General features: G+C 48.0%; 1 protein-coding gene across 1 annotated transcript in view; it reads right to left on the bottom strand.

Annotated features, from left to right (window-relative positions):
- The window catches only part of KIF26B (kinesin family member 26B), a 555398-nt gene that overhangs the window by 157730 nt on the left and 379447 nt on the right, over positions 1-18221 (bottom strand). The window lies entirely within an intron of this gene.

Raw genomic sequence — 18221 nt, 5'->3', positions numbered from 1 at the left:
TTGAGACAGGGTCTCGCTCTGTGGTCCAAGCTGGAGTGCAGTGGTACAATCACGGGCCCACTGGAGCCTAGACTTCACGGGCTCAAGTGATTCTCCTGTCTCAGCCTTAGCTGGGATTACAGGTATGTGCCACCACAGCCGGCTACTTTTTAAATTTTTGTAGAGATGGGGTCTCCCTACGTTGCCCAGGCTGGTCTCCATTCTGGGCTCAAGAGATCCTTCTGCTTTGGCCTCCTAAAGTGCTGGGATTACAGGCATGAGCTACTGTGCCTGGCCAAATTTTAATTTAAATACCACGTGTCTGCACACACAAAGACAGAAAACACACGATGAGGTTCAGTGTTTACCATATAACAATGAGTAGTTGTTTTTCCTACACAACTGACAAGAACTCTGCCTTGACTCCGGTCAAGGATGTGAGAGTATCTCCTGTAATACGAAATTGCCTGGACAGAAAAATGCATTCAGTCACTCTCTCCCCATCTTTCCACCACTTAAGCCTGGAGGTTGACGAGATGCTGGGCCTGAGGGGCTTCCGAGTGAAACCGTGTCATGTATTTTGCCTTTTGCAAATAAACGAGTTTTCGCCGACATTATGTTGTTGTCCAGGTAAAGAGTAACTGAAGTGACTCAAAGTGAACGTTCAGAGAGGGCAGGCAGGATGCCACAGTGGGCTCCCTGTCCCTGCAACCTTCTGAGCTCTGATCCCTGTGGCTAGACAAACACGTATCTAGCACCTTCCATCATCCAGGAGGGACCTGGTTCACGTAATCCCTGTCTTCAGAGAGCCCTCAGTCTCAAAGGATAAACTCCACACAGAGAAATCAATGCCCACTTAGAACCCAGCAGGGCAAGAGGCCTCAGGGGCGGGAGGGAACGTCCTTGGGGAAGTGGGGTGAAGGAATAACATCGAAATTAAAGCTTGAAGAAGAAGGATGAATTCAGAGCAAAGGAGGAAGATGGGGAGGGCACTGCCCAGGCAGGTCAAAGGCCTGAAGGTGAGAGAGAGTTGTGTCCTCTTTGCAGCACCAAAAACCACTCACTGAAGTCAAGGGGGCAGGCGAGAGAAGCTTGGATTAGAGGCCAGGGAGCTCCCTGCAGCCCTGGGCTGGGGAATTTGGACTTTGGACTGAGGGCAATGGAGAGCAAGGAATGGGGGAGCCATGTGACCAGCTAAACAGGAGTGGAGTGAATAATCTCGGTGGGAATGGAGGCAGGGTGGCCGTGGGCTTCTCCAGGCTCAGTCCTCTACTGAGTGCCCTACTGAGTCCCCTACTGAGCCTGGGAGTCACTCCAGTCCTCCAAAGAGAAACCTACGAGGCTGCAGTTGATCACCCACTGGCCCTGTGTCTCAGCTGTCATCTGTTTCATGCTGCTCCAGCTCTGACGCCAGGACCCTACTTTTCTAAGAATCAAGGGCCTTCGCAGTATCCGGGATGGATTTCTTGCTCCTGAAACCCCAGGTTGCCAGTGACCAGCCTCCTAGTAACAGCTGCCATCCCCCTCAATTCTACCCTCTGCCTATTTGAGCTTGCAGGGTGGTTGACTAAATGCCTTACCTCTAGTTAGATGGACATTCCCTGAGATTGGCCTCAATTTGGACCTTTAGCCAAAATTACTGTAGCTCACCTGTGCTTCTTCCACTTACAGGTTTAAATCCTAGCTGGAGACCTAAATATGGACTCACCCCACCTGTTACCCATCTCTCGAACAGACATCGGAAGCTTCTGCACCCACAGATCACACAGGAATTTTAGTCCCAGCCTCTCCTGGTCTGGAACATCCCACCAAGCGCTGAGCTCCCAGGACCGGCGGAAGGAAGAGGTGCTCCCACAGCCCCAAACCAGGCCTCATACCTCACTTTCTCCACAGTCATGGGAGCCTCACAATTACCCTCTGAGGAAGTATGATTCGTTTTCCTGTTTTGTAGATAAAGAACTTCAGGTGAGGCCCAGAAAAACTGAGTACCTTCCCTAGGGTCACACAGCAAGTGAAAGAGGCGAGCTGGGACCTGCAGCTGCGATGATGGCAGAGGAGGCAAAGCCAGGAGGGCTTTGTTGCAGCTCCACGGGCGCAAAGAGATCTGGATGGCCTTAGCCTTCCAATTCAAGTCTACTTAAAATCTACGCACCCATTCGGACTGGTCTGCTAAGTGAAGGTTAACCTATATGAATACCAGCTGCTGATATTATCCAACTTATTTGGAATGTTCTAGAAATCTACAATTGTTTAAAAACTGCAACGTTTTTGCTTAAATTGCAGAGCAAGTGTCCCACATCCATGGCCTGTCACTTTTGCGGAGGCACTCGGAGGCGTTAGGTGAGTGTTTCTGGGTGACACAGGAAGTTAGCACATGGCACAGATGGAGACAGATGTTCCTGGTCCCTCATTCCCAGTGTGTGTTACATGATGTAACCCTCAGGTGGGGTTAATTTGGGAGAATGGGCCCTTCTGACTGAGTTCCACGCTGCTGGGAAAATGGGATGACTGTGGTGAGCCATCGCCAGAGTGGGGAAAGGCAGAAATGAAACATTTTCATAAAGGTGAATGTGCTTGGCTGGGCACGGTGGCTTGTGCCTGTGTAAGCTCAGTTACTTGAGAGGCTGAGGTGGGAGGATCACTTGAGCCCCGGAGTTCGAGACCAATCTTGATGATATAGTGACCTTCATCTCAAAAAATAAAAAAAATAAAAAAACCTAATTAAAAACAAAACAAAAACAAAAATGCCAGGTGCAGTGGCTCTGTCTGTAATCTCAGCACTTTGGGAGGCCAAGGCAGGCAAATGGTTTGAGCTCAGGAGTTTGAGACTAGCCTGAGCAACATGGCAGAACCCCGTCTACCAAAAATAAAATACAAAAATTAGCCAGGTGTGGTGGCACATACTGGTATTCCCAGCTACTTGGGGGGCTAAGGTGAGAGGATCGCTTGAATTTGGACGTTGAGCCTGCAGTGAGCTGTGTTCACGCCAGTGCACTCCAGCCGGGGTGACAAAGCCAGACCCTTTCTCGAACAAAAAAAAAAGGAGGAGGAGGAGGAGAAGGAGAAGAAGAAAAGATTGATGTGCTAAAATTTGGACACTTTTGTTCAACAGCTGTTTCACAGAGGAAGCAGGTTATAGCATAGCCAGCATTGCCAGGCAGATGTAAGACTGTCCACCTGGAGCCAGTGCCCCCAGCAAGCCGGAGCGCTGACTCAGGACTGCATCTCCATCTCTTTGGAAACGATCAGCCTGCTAACAAGTCTCCGATTTTCTTGGCGATGCTCCTCTCCCTACTCTACTCCCTGGGCAAATCCCTACACAGTCTCCATTCTCTAAGCTCTGTGTGTTGAATATGCAGGTCACTTTTCTCCCCTAGAAACTGCAAAATGATTGTGAAATCAGTGGTCCACAAAATGAACCCCCCCCATCCTCATTTCACAGGCACCAGTCAATGCTCGGTAAATACGGCCTCCCTGGCACTGGGTTTGACGGGGTCACGTCTGGATTTGAGGCCTGTCATTTTCTGTGTAACTTGGTCTTGGCTTTTTCTCCTAAATGCTCGCTGATGCTTCCTACAAACCATCAAAAAATGCAGGGGGCGACGTTTGTCTGTCTTTCCGGCCTTCTTGTAGGGTAGCGTCTTCCACGCAGGCAGATGCTCCTGAGCACCCCAGTCCTGGTACCCGCTTCATCTGAGCAGCCGCTTCCTGACCCCCAACCGCCTGCTCATCCGAGCCCCCACTGGAAGTTCTGAGTTTAGGGCAGAGAGGACAGGAGTCTGCCAGTCTGCTGGTGGCCGCTGTAAGAGAGAAAGCTGGCCTGAAATGAAGAATTAAGCCAAAATGTGGGAAGAAGCACAAATAAGAGACAAGGAGAGAAGCGTCCAGAGCACTCGGGAGATCCTAGTTCCGGGCGTTCATGACCTTCTCATGCTCTGGTTCCACCAGACATCACAGTTTGAATTTCTATTGCTTGAAATGAAAAGAATTCCCTTCTTTCTCCTTTACTCCCCTCCTCCCTTGCCCATTCCAGAATACACCACCTTCCAGGACACACGTTATCCAAGAATCCCGCCTATCCCTGGTGCTTCTCACCTATTGTAACAGGGGCATTCTCAGAGGAGACTAGGAAACACTGGAATTTTGAAGGATATGATGTTTCTCCCTCTGCAGCAAAAGCACAACAAAGAAAGCCCTGGTGTCGCCATTCGATGGAAGAGCATGGCCCGGTTGAGCAGATGACTTTCTATACGACCGTGAGCAAATCCCTGGCTTCAGCCCAGCACGAGAGGAAAAGCCCAGCTTCCTCATCACATACATTCAGGGGAGGTCTCTGCAGAAGCAAAAGATGTGTGAGTTCTTTGGAGAGGGGTCTGTACGAGCACACATGTTTTCCATGCCACTATGGTTCACGCATGTGAACTAACTGCAGGGCAACGGCATGCAGCACATCAAAGTGCTAAAATGAGAGCACAAGTGCAGCCTTCCCTGGCTGCTGCACTATCATTTGTCCTCACAGGCAGTATGAATACTGTAGGAATATTAGCGTCTACTCAGTGACAAAGAAGGAGGGAGAAACCTCACCAGGTAGCCAATTATCTGGGCCAAGTTTTAGCCTTATCTGCCATGATAAGCCAGAGTGATGGTCATAATAACAGGTATTTTTAGTTTGAGCTATCTACCTAAAGAATGATGTTTAACTCTTTCTGATAGCAATTTCTGGAATCCTTAAAGATAGAGACCATGTTTAACTCATCTGGGTAGCCCCTAAGTAACTAGCACACAGAAGATACGTAATACATGTCTTCTGAATGAATCACTGGATGACCAGATGGACTAAGAGGTGATGGGTAAATGATAGGGAAAAGCAGGGAAAAAGTCATATAAGGACTCTGCCATACTCCACATCTTAGTGTTTTTCAGTTCAGGGAGTTCTGTCTGTCTGACATATGGCTAAGTATTTTCAGGGATATGAATGTAATAGGAACAAAGATTCCCAGCGTCAAGTAGCCTAAAGACTCAGTGGAGGAGAAAACCTGTACCCATGAAGTGGTGACAGCAAGAGAGTGGTGAATGGTTAATGAGAGAAATCTGGGCAAGGGATAGCACATGAGACAGAACACGGAGAAAAGAGGGGGCTCAGTAGGGGACAGGTGTGGGACACTGGAGGAAGAAGGCACTTAGCCAGATCTGGAAAAGTAGGTGGGTTTGGACACAAGAGATGGAGGGGCCCATGATCAAAGGAAAGTAAAAGCAGAGGCCAGACAGGGAAGAAAGCCATGACGGGCTCCAGAAATGCTCCCTCTCCCAGCAGTGTCCCCACAGACCACGGCTCGACAAATATTCACAACACATCTCTTTAAACAAAAGCTGAAAGTCAAACATTTCTGTGGTCACTGTCTGGAGCTCTAGACACAGAATTCTCAGTGAAATGGAATCACCCAGGTGCCTCCATATAATCTAGGCTGGGACTCAACAGCCCGTCAGCTCCCGGCGTGTCCTCACCTTGGCTCCGGCCCTCAGTGTTCGCGACTCTGGAGTAGGCCTAAAGGTTCATGGCTTTTCCTCCCACGGAATTTAGGACTTCGTTTGTTGTGGTCTTTCCAAAGTCATTTTGAGTATTAATGTACTTTCACGGGTGTGTTTAGGGCTGGGAAACACAAGTCACACGGCAATCCATATATAAAAATCCGCATAAAAATCCATTTGTGAAACAATACAGTGACCACCACAAAGCTGTCTGAGATGATGAGGGAAGAGAGCCTGGGACTGTCAGTGGCAGAGGAGGATGACCGGCTTCCGCCTCTGCCACAGCCCCCTGCTGCCACCCCGCCAAGGCAGCTGCAGCACACCAGCCAGGAACATTTGCTTCCTGTGCCTCTTCTGATACCACAATGACCACATAGGGTGCCTAGAGAGAGACGGTCTCAGGCAGCCGTCCAGAGGACAGGTTCCAGAACTGGGGTTCATAGCCCAGCTCCACCACAGACCAGGCATGTGATGCTGGGCACATTCCTTAGATCTGGTCCAGCTTCCTCCAATGGAAAAGAGGAGTGGTGACGGTGGAAGGCTTCCCACAGAGGCGTCATGAGGATGGAGCATTCTGAACAGTGCTTGGCACAAGACACATGGCTCATATGTTGTATGATTTGGAAAAGAACGGTAGAAACAAAGATATGGTGTCACTCTATCCACTCAGAAAAGCGGTGTCACCTCTAGGAATTATTTTGCCCTCTATGAATCTCAGTGTTCTCATCTATGGGCAGCACCTAACAAGCCCCTGCCTCCCAGCACTACCCCACTGCCTACCTCTCAGGGCTGTATTAAGAATCCTGGGAGGCTGGGTGCAGTGGCTCACACCTGGAATCCCAACACTTTGGGAGGCCAAGGCGGGTGGATCACTTGAGGCCAGGAGTCTGAGACTAGCCTGGCCAACATGGTAAAACCCCATCTCCATAAAAAATACAAAAATTAGCCGGGAGTGGTGGCATGGGCCTGTAATCCCAGCTACTCAGGAGGCTGAGACAGGAGAATCGCTTGAACCCAGCAGGCAGAGGTTGCAGTGAGCCAAGATTGCCCCACTGCACTCCAGCCTGGGCGACAGAGTGAGACTGTCTGAAAAAAAAAAAAAAAAAAAAAATTCCAGGAAGATGATATAGGTGAAAGGGCATGGAAACTGTGAGGCCTTATACAGATGTGAATCATCGTAACAGATTGGAAACCAATGTCATCATTCCATTCATTCACCTAGTGCGATGGTTAATGTGTCCATTTGGCTGGGCCCTGGTACTCAGATATGTGATCATATTTCTGTGGAGGTATTTTTTTAGATGAGATGAGATTAACATTTAAATCAGCTGAGTTTGAGTAAATCAGACCACCTTCCATAACGTGGGTGGGCTTCATCCAACCAGTTGAAGGCCTGAATAGAACCAAAGCTAGGGAGGGAATTCTGCTGGTCGGCTGCCTGCCTCTGGACTCCAGCTGCAGCTCTTTCCTGCATCTCCAGCCTGCCCGCCAACCTCCACAATCACAGGAGCCAAGTCCTGAAAATCAGTCAATCCCCCACCCCACTGTCCACACACACACATCCTGCTGGTTCTGTTTCTCTGGAGAACTCTGGCTAATACAACTAGTGTTTACTGAGCACCTATGCCAGCTGGGCACTGTGTAGTGCTCTGGATTCAAAGGGGAACGAGAGGGACACGGCCCTGCCCTCATGGAGCTTACATTCAATGCGGAGACCCACGGAACATGGAATTATGCAGATCAGTCATCTAAAGGGTGATGAATGCAATGAGGAGAAACTTTGGGGGTTACGGAAGCACATGAGGCGGCAGCCAACCTGGATAGCCTGGGGTGGGGGAGGTTGGCAGGGAACGCCTCCCCGAGGAATTGCCATTTCACTGATATCCACAGGATGGACAGGAATCAGCCAACCAAGGGCCGAGCAGATCCACCCTGAGAGCCTCCAGACAAGAGCCAGCTTCCTTCTGGGCTTCCGGGATCCATTCCTGGCCACACTTTCACCATCTGTTCTTGTAACAGAGCGTCACTGCAGGGTCACATGGCGCGGACATGCGAATGGCGCGTTATTAGTCCTCCAGCGCCTCTGAACACCCTGTAGGGCGCTACTTTTTCACTTTTTATAGAACGGGGAACAAGGTAGGGAAACGGCCGAGCTACAAACCCTGCTCTCTGTTTTTCTGATTTCCTATGATTAGCTTTTCACGGGTTTCTATAAAAATACCTTCCAGCAAGTATCTTACTGATTGGATTCTCAAAACATTGTCCTTCACAGAAAATCTTCTTGTGCAAATACGATAAAATATTTTCTTAAAATAGTTAAAACAGGCCATGTGCAGTGACTCATGTTTGTAATCCCAACGCTTTGGGAGGTCAAGGCAGGTGGATCGCTTGAGCCCAAGTGTTTGAGACCAGCCTGGCCAACATGGTGAAATCCTGTCTCTACAAAAAATACAAAAATTTAGCAGGGCATGGTGGCGTGTGCCTGTGGTCCCAGCTACCTGAGAGGCTGAGGTGGGAGGATCCCCTGAGCTCAGGAAGTTGAGGCTGCAGTGAGCCGTGTCAGGGCCACTGCACTCCAGCCTGGGTGGCGAAGTAAGACCCTGTCTAAAATTATATATATACATAAAACAAGGAGCAGATCAAATGCATGATGACGGGACAAAAATGACTGTTCCTCAGCTCTTCATGAGCTAAGGCCTTCCCAGGGCCCTTTGTCCTACTTCCCAAACTTGAGGGAGAGGGGCACATGGCCAGGCTGTGAAAGCAAATAACCTGTGGGGAAAGCAAGATTCTCCTTTTACCTGTAAAAACCTGAGAGTTTCCATTGTTGCAAACTCTTCTGGGCTTCCTGCTTTGAAGCTCACAAAAAAAAAAAAAAAAAAAAAAAAAAAGAGCTTGTAGCAACTTAGTTACTAATGACAGTCTATGTGAGGAGTTTACAAATTGGTTCCACACTGCCTGATGCCATTCTTGCTTCAGACCCCAGGACATACACACCACTTTTCCGGCATGTGCCTGGCCCCCAGCAGCTCCTCCACCAGTACTGGCTGAACCAATCTCACTACACGGTCTCAGTTCTCTGCCTTTTGTCCCAAGCTGGCCTGAGCTGCTCAGCCTAACCACCGCGCTGTGGGTTTTCAGGGTACATACAGAAAGGGTCCTAAATGCAGGGCCGATGCTGCTGCTCGGGGAAGGGACAGCTGTGCGTTTATGGCAGGGTGCTGGTGGGAAGCCAGGGTCAGCCTGGGAGCAGCCGGGATGGAGAAGGCAAGAGCTCTCTTTTGTAAGGCATGCCATTGTGATCTCACACTCCAGGAGAAAAGAACTCGGAGGAAACCGAAGAAGCTAGCATTGGAAAACAGACCAATGTTACCATCACCGATTTCAGCGAGAAAATAACTCTAGTAGCTACAGCTGCAACAGAGCACCACTAACGAAGCCACCCAGCGTTCACTGTTGTTGGTTAACAGACCTCAACTGAGCTACAAGTGGACAAAATTGATCATCTGAAATATTTGGTTGTGGCACAGAACACAGTGGCAGACTGAGGGAACCGGAAAAGAGACTTGGCAGGAAATCTGTCTCTAGCACTTAGTGCTACTGTAATTGTTCTATTTTTGGTTGTTTTTCCTGTAATCCCAGCACTTTGAGAGGCGGAGGCAGACGGATCACCTGAGGTCAGGAGTTCGAGACCAGCCTGGCCAAAATGGTGAAATCCCATCTCTACTCAAAGAAAAAAGAATGTATCAGAATTATTCTCCCCCTTCATAATAATACATTTCGGTTCAATGAAGCATTAGAAAGGGATTCAAATATTTTCTATTTGATACGAACGATTCAGTAGGCAAGAACAGCATTTCCTATTCTGTTTGAGGCACAAAGGAAAACTTTCTAATTAACTCAGCAGTTTGGACTCACCATTTTTTAATATAAAATATTTCTATCAATCCCATTTTAATGGGATAATTATAACAAATCATGCTTAACTTTCCTTTCATCCATTAACAAGAGAAAGACTATAGAAAGATAAGATGCTGGGAATGTTAGCTTAAAATATACCTACTATTTCCATTCTCTTTATATCAGTAACGGTCTAATTGTGCTGAGCTTAACTAAAATGTGGTTTTTGGACAAAGACTGATCAAAAGCCCTATTCTGGCATTATAATCCATCTTATTGCCCTTTGGTTAATTGAGACAGTAGCATTTATTCCAGAGAGAATTCCCTCATTTTTATCTCATGTTTTTATTCCATAAATCAGGATGCTAATTAGGAATTACAGGTCTTCCAGGAGGCCCCAAGGCTGTCCACGAATTATGATAAAGGTTGCTAGCTTTTAAAAAGTCCCCTTATAAAAATTATCTTTCTTCTCCTACTACTACTACACACTTACACACACACACATGCACACACATGTACAAGCCTACCATCTCCATTTAATACCTTAAAATAGACCCAGTAGAATTGAGATCAAAAGTTGCAAAATGGGGCCAGGTGTGGTGGCTCAGGCCTGTAATCCCAGCACTTTGGGAGGCCAAGGCAGGGGGATCACCTGAGGTTAGGAGTTCAAGACCAGCCTGGCCAACAAGGTGAAAGCCCATCTCTACTAAAAATACAAAAAATTAGCCAGGCGTGGTGATGGGCACCTGTAATCCCAGCTACTTGGGAGGCTGAGGCAGGAGAACCGCTTGAACCCGGGAGGCGGAGGTTGCAGTGAGCCCAGATTGCACCATTGCATTCCAGCCTGGGCGACAAGAGTGAAACTCTGTCTTGGAAAAAAAAAAAAAAAATGTTGCAAAATGGGGGGGAAGATTAAGAATCTCTTATTCAAATTCTGATTTACAGTTTTCCACAACAAATCATCTTTTACATTGAAAAGTTTAAACTTTTGTCTTCTCCCACATAAGTGGGTCAACAAGTTAGTGCCTCTTGCTGCGCCTCAGTTTCCTTATGTGCACAACGAGAGGACAGGACAAGATGGTCTTCGAGAAAGTGCCTCAGTGAGGGATGCGGACACTGTGTGTGGCATGAAGCGTCATCTTCTTCCTGATGTAAAACCCCAGGACAACTCGCACCCTGGGAAGAGCAGGTGGAGCCAAGAACCGCTGGGTTCTGGTCACGTCCATGTTTTCACTGTTTCTGCCTCATTTTCGCAGCTGCCTCTTTCAGGACAGACCCTACACAGTGCTCAATGCCCCATCAAGGCTTCACAAGGACTGAATAGAATGCTTTTTTCTTTTAAAGTTCAACCACATTGAGTATCCTTTCTGGCACTGAGCGGGCACTGAAAGGGTACAAAGATGAAAAGACCATGTTTCCTCCTCCCAAGAAGCTGACAAGCTAGTGGGGAAACTGAAATGAACATTCCACTAGAAACGTAAGGGCTGAACTCTAGCTTGCCCACAGACATGTCTTGTGGAGTACATGTACACACATCAGTGCCTAGAAGGCGTCATGTCCCCGAGACTTCAACAAGAAGGTGTTCAGAAGACCCTGTCTACTCATATGGAGCAGGCAGGGGAAGTTCAGAGGAACAGGAAATGTAGGATCTCCACGGAGAAAGTGGATGCTAAATTCGTTTCTCTACTTGCAGCCTGAAAGCTCAAGAACAGACCTGGGATATAAGATAGGACACTCTGGGCTACAGGACCAAACCAGTCCTCCCTGCTCACTGCAGGTCCTTTCATCCGTTTTGCTCTGTGTAGACATCTCTGGCCAGGAAAGCCAGAAAATGAGTATTTTGTATGTAGCGATATGCCATCCTATCCGAAATCTGATCTAATTAAACTGAAATGTGCTGCTTACCCCTTCTTCTCCATTTGATCATGAAGACAACAGAAAATGATATCCACACACCCTCCTCAGCAGAATTAAAGGCAACCATATTAATAATGAAGAATGAAAATGGCTTCACACTTTTTGAGATGGAGTCTCGCTCTGTTAGCCCAGGCTGGAGTGCAGTGGTGGCGATCTCGGCTCACTGCAACTCTGCCTCCTGGGTTCAAGTGATCCTCTTGCCTCAGCCTCCCGAGTAGCTAGGATGACAGGCGCCTGTCACCACGCCCGGCTAATTTTTTGTGTTTTTAGTAGAGACAGGGTTTCACCACGTTGGCCAGGCTGGTCTCGAACTTCTGACCTCAAGTGATTCACCCGCCTCAGCCTCCCAAAGTGCTGGGATTACAGGCGTGAGCCACCGCGCCTGGCTCACACTTTCTTTATACACGTCCTCGTGATGACTTTCCTGTCCAGTAACCTCCAATGGAGAATATTCTCCTAATAGTTCCCTCTCTTTGCAAGAATGGGGACTGCTAAGTTCAACAGTGGCATGGCATAGAAGAAAGCCCCTGTGACTGAGGTCTTCAGGTTTGCCCCAGAAACAGCACGGCCCTTCGGGCAGCGCCACCTGCGCTTCCGGAGCTCCGGGCGCCTGGGGTGGCGCTAGCAGCACACTGCGCATGTGCGGCTCAGAGGCTGGCGAAATCTACATCCGTGGGAAAAAAGAATCCGCGAAGATTAATGGGTCAGAACATTTTTCCCAAGACGCCTTTCTCTTGAGATATGGGTTGAAGGAAGGCTCAAAATAAGAAATAAAGGAAGACAGGGAAAACCACCACCAACAACAACTCTACGTAAGCTTAACTAGGGAGTTTAACGTCACATGAGTTAATTTCCCAGAAGTGCTAACAATTTAATTTACAAAGCTATCAGGCTAGCTATAGTGATGAATAGGTATTATTTATGCCGTCCTGGCCCCCTCCAACAGCGAACCAAAATAAAAGAGAACTCACAATTCGCTTTTCCCAACTTTAGTGTTTAAGAATGGAGTTGTGAGTGTAGTGGGATCTAGCGGGATCCAGAATTATCCATCACATTTAAATTCTTTATGAATACTTGAAGTAACGATGTTAATTCTGGCTCAGATCTTTTCTCCTCTCTTTGGTCATGCTTCAGGATGAGGAGGGGCAGCAATAATAATGAGGAACTGGACAATTTGTGTGTAAATAAACTGCACCTTGGTGGGCTGGAAGGCATGAGATTTCTCCCCTGGATCTATTCTGGCATCACCTCCTGAACAAGAGAGGGCTATCCCCACTGTTTCTACTTGTCGACTAAGTGAGTAACAGCTACAGAAAACAGTATTTTAGGGAGGCTGAGGTAGGAGAATCACTTGAGCCCGAGAGGTGGAGGTTGCGGTGAGCTGAGATCGCACCATTACACTCCAGCCTGGGCAACGAGAGCGAAACTCCGTCTCAAAAAAAAAAATAAAAAATAAAAAATAAAAAATAAAAACAAACAAAACAAACACCACAATATTTTAATCTAATTTTTAAAATCTTGTTCTCCTCCTATAAGCAGAATGTAAACTGAACAGAAATCTTGCCTTTCTCTTCCACACAGTGTCACAAGGACTTCGTAACTAAATGACTTCTACCCTAAAAATGCCCACGCATCTGTACAGGAAAAGGGTCTCTGCTAAAAAGCACACGATTGTTTTATTCTTTTTTTTCTATGCTTAGTTTACACACGAAACAAAGGACAGCTTAGAGTTAAGCTGAATCTAGACAATAAAGGACCTAATGACATGAAGTACATAGTGCCTAAGTGTGTATATATGTTTGTGAGACAGATTAGCAAATACAAGTTTTAATAGACGCCAGAATATGTTGCTAGCAGGTTTGGAAAACAGTGCTGAATAAGAGATAGATTACTTAAAATTAATGATTGAGGAGAACAGAGAATAATGGCTCCTGTTTTTATTGCATAAGAAAGATAATCCGGGCTGGGCGCGGTGGCTCAAGCCTGTAATCCCAACACTTTGGGAGGCCGAGGTGGGCAGATCACTGGAGGTCAGTAGTTTGAGACCAGGCTGGTCAAGATGGAGAAAAAACCCCATTTCTACTAAAAATACAAAAGTTAGCTGGGTGTGGTGATGCATACCTGTAATCCCAGCTACTCAGGAGGCTGAGGCAGGAGAATCAGTTGAATCCAGGAGGCAGAGGTTGCAGTGAGCCAAGATTGTACCACTGCACTCCAGCCTGGGGGACAGAGCAAGACTCTGTCTCAAAAAAAATAAAATAAAATAAACATTGCTGTGTATCAGGAAATGCTTGAGGGGCAGAGGATCCTGCGATGTTGTGTTTATGTGTGTGCAGTGTGCATGCCTCAACTCCAAGTACAGGGAAGTTACCTCCATTTCTTCTATCTCCATGGCCTCCAGAAAAGCTTTTGCCTCAAGAGGTGCTCAGTGGCCAGCAATGACTCCCTGGTGGTGGTTGGGGAGTGGGGTTGTTGCTGGAAACAGCAGGGAGTGGGAAGGAGGGAAAGGACGGGATGGCACACCTCCCTCCTCCCTCGTTCTCTGTATGGGAGTGGGAAGGAGGGAAAGGACAGGATGGCACACCTCCCTTCTCCCTCATTCTCTGTATGGGAGTGGGAAGGAGGGAAAGGATGGGATGGCACACCTCCCTCCTCCCTCGTTCTCTGTATGGGAGTGGGAAGGAGGGAAAGGACGGGATGGCACACCTCCCTCCTCCCTCGTTCTCTGTATGGGAGTGGGAAGGAGGGAAAGGATGGGATGGCACACCTCCCTCCTCCCTCGTTCTCTGTATGGGAGTGGGAAGGAGGGAAAGGACGGGATGGCACACCTCCCTCCTCCCTCGTTCTCTGTATGGGAGTGGGAAGGAGGGAAAGGATGGGATGGCACACCTCCCTCCTCCCTCGTTCTCTGTATGGGAGTGGGAAGGAGGGAAAGGACGGGATGGCACACCTCCCTTCTCCCTCGTTCTCTGTATGGGAGTGGGAAGGAGGGAAAGGACGGGATGGCACACCTCCCTTCTCCCTCATTCTCTGTATCTAGTCTAGGCTGTTATCCCCCTTCCTCCCCCAATTCTGACTCTGAAAAGTATGTCTTTCCCCACTGGACAAAGGCAACTGGTTCCCAACGTTACTGTGCTACCACTGTGGTCCCATGACACTCTTGCCTGCACCTCAAATTGTCAAGGGTCCCGTTTGTCTAGTGACAGCCAGTGATACAGTAGGAAATAAAATGGCCGAAAGGTCCTGACTTCTTGCCCTGCTTCTGGAGCCACTGGAAAACCTGTTACCTTCACTGGGCCTCAGTTTTCTTATTTACTAAATAAGAAGTTGCTCTAAATAAACCCATGAAATCCGTTCCTATGGAGGAAGACCTCCCAGGTTTCCAGAGGAAGGTGATGGGTGGCCGAGGCCTGAGGGGAAGTGGTCGGGCTGGGTGACAACACTCTCACCTTCAGGGCCATCGCAAGCATTGGCAATTCCTGCTCCCCTCCTCCTCTCTAGGAGGCTCCAGGCCAGGTTTAAATAATCAATCAACTTGCTTTTGGGAATTCAATCAAACTTGTCTACCTCAAACCTGCTGATTTATATATAGCACCAATTATTTATGTTCTATATTAAACTCCACTGTATTTCTTGGTGATATTAAAATATAAATTATGCAACAGAGATAAATTGATGGAAATTTTTCCACATGGGTATAAAGAACTGCTGTTCCTAATTATGGTGAGATATCAGTGGAGGTGGAAAAAGCAGGAGTCTAGAAAGAAGGGCCTTTACTGAGGTCAGGCAGTTTGACATCCATATGGTAGGGCAGAGTAAGAGCCTGCTGAAATGGAAGAACCAGATGCTCTGTGCAGGAACAGGCAGGGTCTTGGTAACTTCTTGTTCCTTTTTTTTTTCTCTTTTTATTGAGACGGAGTCTCACTCTGTTGCCAAGGCTGGAGTACAGTGGCGCAGTCTCTGCTCACTGCAACCTCCACCTCCCAGGTTCAAGCAATTCTCCTGCCTCAGCCTCCTGAGTAGCTGGGACTACAGGTGCGTGCCACCGTACTTGGCTAATCTTTGTATTTTTAGTAGAGATAGGGTTTCACCATGTTGGTCAGGCTGGTCTTGAACCCCTGACCTCGTGATCCACCCGCCTCAGCCTCCCAAAGTGCTGGGATTACAGGCGTGAGCCGCTGCGCCCGGCCAACTTCTTGTTTCAATCGTGGTACACTTTCTCTCCAACTGTCACTTCCTCCCTGTCACTGTCACCCACCCCCCAGAAGCCTGAGCAGGACAGGAGGACGGACTCAGCTGCCATGTGGCCACTGGTCAGATGGAAGCCACACCTTCTGTTATGTTCTGTGACTCCAGGCCAATGCCCCGCTCCAAGACACAGTCCCATGGGTGAACTCAGGGCTTTGATTACATTTTGGATTGCGAATGAGTGAGAGAGAGATCTTTAATTTTAAAAAAGTGTGAAATGCAAACTTTAGTTTACTAACAAGCGTAACTCTTCCTTGTAAGGCCCCTTACCTGTGGTCACTACATATGGTACATCATGAAATCAAGATTGGACCAGTGTCCTTTGCTCCCCAAACTATTTTTGTGTCAGTGCTGGGTCATCCCGCTGGCTGGGACACTCTTTCTGCTGTTTTGGTCCCTGGCCTTGGCACCCGGATGTCCTTGTCTCAGAATTCCAGGGAAGGCATTAGGGATAGAGGAGGAGAGGTCAGAGCCACCTGAAGATGCATCCACATCAACCCTTTTAGGAACCACAGACAAGGCTAGTACTGTAGATGCAGGAGGACGGTTTCTGATGTGTTTCATTTTGAGTTGCCCTGGACAGTGCTGTATTGGGGTACATGAGCACCCCAGGTTAGCTAATCATCTGGCACCTTTTCAAGGGGATACCACTTAAATATTTGCTCACACTTATTCAGAGGAGAAGTGGGGTGTGGCTTAGAGCACAGGAAAGGAAGGTCGCTGCACTGACAGCTTGATTTCACTGTGTCCAGGGCAGTTCAGCTCCGGCACCGAAGTTCCAAATCCTTCTTTGCAAAACAAGAGCGCCCACGTATACTTAAAAGCAGTTCAGATGGTACATTTTATGTTATCTGTATCTTACCACAATTAAAAATAAAAAATGTAAAAAAGAATAGAAGATCCCAGCAGTTACTTGGACCCACCCTCCATAGAAGGCAGTGTATCAACCATCCACGATCACACTCGTGTGCCCCTGTGGGGTACCACGGCCCCTCCTCGGGGGATCCCACCACTGAGTCCTCTCCTGGATAGGAGTGCTGGTCCACACTTTTTTTCCATCTGCTTCCATGTCCAGTGATGCTGGGGCAGGCCCTACAGACAGCCCAGGCCGCCGCCCTGCCTCTGGTTTTTCTTTACCGCGGGGCCTGGGAAAGCCCTCAGCTGAAAACCATCTGCCCTGCCCACCACCATGGAAAACTCCGGGACTGGATGCTTCCCATCACAGGAAGGATTGCTCTGTTCAATGTAAGTTTTTAAAAAATAGAGACATTCTGTGACCCAGGCTGGAGTACAGTGGCGTGATCATTGCTCACTGCAGCCTCAAACTCCTGGGCTCAAATGATCCTCCCTCCTTAGCCTCCTGAGTAGCCGGGACTACAGGCATCTGCCACTGTGCCCGGCTGACTTTTAAATTTTTTGTAGAGACAGGGTCTTGCTATGTTACCCAGGCTGGTCTCGAACTCCTGGCCTCAACTTCTCCTCTCGCTGTGGCCTCCCAAAGCTCTAGGATTACAGGTGGGAGCCACTGTGCCCGAACTATTCAATGTAATCTTGAAATTTAAACTCTTCTTGGGGAGAAGTACCACATGAAGTTAATAGCTTCCCAACAAGGTGGTGAGATTGAGGGTGGGAGAGTACGGAAGGACACGGGAGAAACTGAGGAAGGAGAAAAGAAGACGGGGTAGAGGTTGTAAGGGGAGACTCCAGAGAGACAGAGGCCTTCTGATGCCCAGAAACCCAGGCACGACCATGTTTGGGTACCCAGGGGACTGGCAGTCCGCGATCTGAACAGGTAGAATCCCAATCCGCACAGTTGAGTAGTTGCTCTGGAGCTTCAGCAAGACTAGCAACTCCGGCCAAATGCAGCCCAGGGCCGGAGTCACGTTAAGTCTGCAAAGGACCAGTGAGGTCGTGTGCGCCACTCCTATTTTTGATAAAAATGGAAAATAAGACCGCCACCTCTTTCTTTCACTACATGTTTGTATAAGCCCCGGCTTATTCACCAATGATGAGTAAACCGTAAGTTACTTCACCCAAACGCTTTTCTCAGAAGGGAGAAAGAATTTAGAAATGACATTTAAAAATAAAGATATCCCAAATGTAGCTGAGCAATGGCTTGTAAACACGATCCTACATCTCTTTCTAAGCATTTGTAACAATTCGAAATTGCCCTTGTTGGCTAGAAAGGCACGACTGCAAACGCTCCTCACGCACCCCCTCGCTGTTCTGGTTCAAAGCAGAAGTCGGGACTTCTCTGAAGGGGAAGGAAAAAGCCAAAAGTGTCACAGGGAAATTACGAGGCCTTGTTACATCTCATTTCTGTACCCTGTACTGTGGCTTCCCTCGGTCTCCTGCCCCTGCCTCGACACTTTGTGCCTTCATGTCTTTTCTTTAAATGGCTATGATTCTGTCAAACAATGCCAAGCTTATTTTTCCCACCAAAAGCAAACCAGTTCTCTTACAATTTGCATGTCTTAGTTTACTACTTAGTGTATGCAATGCATGACAGTTTTCAGGACTTTCAAATGAATCTCATGTTGCCTCCTTCTCTCCCTGGCGCTGTCTTATTTTAATACACTGGGGCCCTCCTGTTCTTCTTCCTGAAACTTGATCCAGAACCTCGCACCCTGGGCAGATGGCAGGGACGG

The sequence above is a fragment of the Rhinopithecus roxellana genome, chromosome 8, assembly GCF_007565055.1.
Source record: "Rhinopithecus roxellana isolate Shanxi Qingling chromosome 8, ASM756505v1, whole genome shotgun sequence".
Taxonomy (NCBI): Eukaryota; Metazoa; Chordata; class Mammalia; order Primates; family Cercopithecidae; genus Rhinopithecus; species Rhinopithecus roxellana.
Note: the sequence above shows the minus strand (reverse complement) of the source record. Positions and strands in the feature narration are given on the sequence as shown.